The 2315-nt window shown below is 47.1% G+C and overlaps 1 pseudogene; it reads left to right on the plus strand.

Annotated features, from left to right (window-relative positions):
- The first annotated feature begins 1634 nt into the window (after positions 1-1634).
- Positions 1635-1750, plus strand: LOC136638373 (U4 spliceosomal RNA; annotated as a pseudogene).
- The last annotated feature ends 565 nt before the right edge of the window (positions 1751-2315 follow it).

Consider the following 2315-nt stretch of genomic DNA (forward strand, 5'->3'; position numbering starts at 1 on the left):
GCAGATGTCCTTGTATCGCAGCTGTGGTCTACCTGTAGGGCGCTTTCCTTGCACGAGTTCTCCAGAGAGGAGATCCTTTGGGATCCGGCCATCATCCATTCTCACACCATGACCAAGCCAACGCAGGCGTCTCTGTTTCAGCAGTGCATACATGCTAGGGATTCCAGCTCGTTCCAGGACTGTGTTGTTTGGAACTTTGTCCTGCCAGGTGATGCGTCGGAGGCAGCGCATGTGGAATGCGTTCAGTTTCCTCTCCTATAAATAAATAAAACAATTTATTATAGTGCTAGTGTATGCACACTTACTCAGAAGGAAGTCCCACTGTGATCAAAGGGGTTTACTCCCAGGTTTTTATAGCCTGCTGTAACATGAACTACTTTCTGCTTCCCGCAGCACAACCAGGGGAAAATCTCTTTGAATTCTGTCAAACACTTACAGTCAAAACTGTGTATTGTGTTGCACCCTCAAATAGTGCTTGCAAAGGACAATGGCATACAGAGAGTAATGTGTGCCCCTGGCACATTCCTCACTGTGCCTCCTGTTGAGCCAGACATGCCTCAGTTCATGTCCTCTGAAAACATTTCCAGCTTAGTCCTGATGACATCCCAGTCCTGCTGTAGGAGAAGACCCTGAGTGGTTTCTCCCTGGTCCCCTCAAGGGGAATCCTGAACAGGACTTGGGGTCTCTCAAAGCCTCACTTGTGCTAAGAAACACACACACACAAGCACAAAAAAATAGGAAAAATTTCAGGTTTAATACAGCACAAATCCTGGACTTGCACCAAAACGTGTTCTTCACTTCTGGGAACTGCTGATAGAAAGTATGGAAATTGAGATAAAAGGGAAGGTGCCATTCCAGCTTTGAACACAAGGGGGCGCCCGACTCCCAAGCCTCTTTCACAGGTTCTCCAAACAGGCTCAGATGGATTACTCAACACACCCAGTGCCTGACTGACTGTAAAGATGAAGTTACAACTAGTTGTAATGGTGAAACAAACAGAAGTTCTTTATGTAGTACTGGATGCGATGCACGGGATTTCAGGCCTGCTGCTGTGTTATTTATAACAAAAAAACAAATAAATAAAGTTTATTTATAATTTGTTATAATTATTTATCTATTAGATTTGTGCCCCACTTTTCTCCCTGGAGGGCACCCAAGGCAGCTATCAACAATTAAGATACATAAAGAATCAAATACAAATAAAGCTATAAAATAGACCATCAAAGCCTATTCAAAAGGCAATATCCCATCTTTTTGAATTCCAGAATCTTGCAGAGGGGTCTACCCATCATTTCATCAAGGTGTGAAATCAAACATTGTTCTGACAACATGATCCGGTGGTTATATTGTAGATGTCATGCTGAGGAGAGACTGGTTCATACACATCCATCTCCTGGCCTGTCGTCCTTGCGGCAGCAAGCCTAATGTGCCTTTCCTTTCCGTCCGCATCCCAACTCACAGATGGGAGCATCTGCAACACCCAAACCTCTGGAGGTTTACATAGAATACTCTCAGTGGCATAGCAAGAGGGGGTGCAAAGCACTAGGTTTTGCAGGCACCTGAACATGCCCTGAAAACAGTCCCTCCCCCTTTTCCTTCCAGGCCTCCAGAGCAAAACGGAGGTGTTCTGAGCCACCTTTGCACAGGGGCAGTATCATAAGCAATGAGGTTAATCCAAGGAGTGATTATTGATAACTGGAGACTTTTCCCAATACCACAACTTGAAAACTAGTGGCTTATACTAGAGCATGTCCATCAATGGTGCTGTTCTCTTTGGGTGAGATTGGGGAGAGGTGTGAACAGAAGCCTGCCGCCCCCATAAGAACAGCCCCACTGGATCAGGCCACAGGCCCATCTAGTCCAGCTTCCTGTATCTCAGAGCAGCCTACCAAATGCCCCCGGGAGCACACCAGATAACAAGAGACCTCATCCTGGTGCCCTCCCTTGCATCTGGCATTCTGACATAGCCCATTTCTAAAATCAGGAGGTTGCGCATTCACATCATGGCTTGTAACCTGCAATGGATTTTTCTTCCAGAAACTCTGCCAGTGACAGAGGCAGACCCCTGACCTCACGCCTTCCTCTGCACAGCTCCTTAAGATGAGCAGAAAATATGGAACCCACTCAGGGGGCTCCCAACATGCTCCATGCTACTTTTATTGACCTCCATCATGTTGCCTTTTCATCAGTGGCGTCACTAGGATTTGCGTCACCCAGTGCGGGAGGCCTGCACATCACCCCATGTAGTGGGCGGGGCAATGGCCCAGGTGGGTGTGGTGATGTACCATTGCCCTGCCCCCACTGGTTTTTTGGCT

The sequence above is a fragment of the Tiliqua scincoides genome, chromosome 1 (assembly GCF_035046505.1).
Source record: "Tiliqua scincoides isolate rTilSci1 chromosome 1, rTilSci1.hap2, whole genome shotgun sequence".
In the NCBI taxonomy this organism is placed as follows: domain Eukaryota; kingdom Metazoa; phylum Chordata; class Lepidosauria; order Squamata; family Scincidae; genus Tiliqua; species Tiliqua scincoides.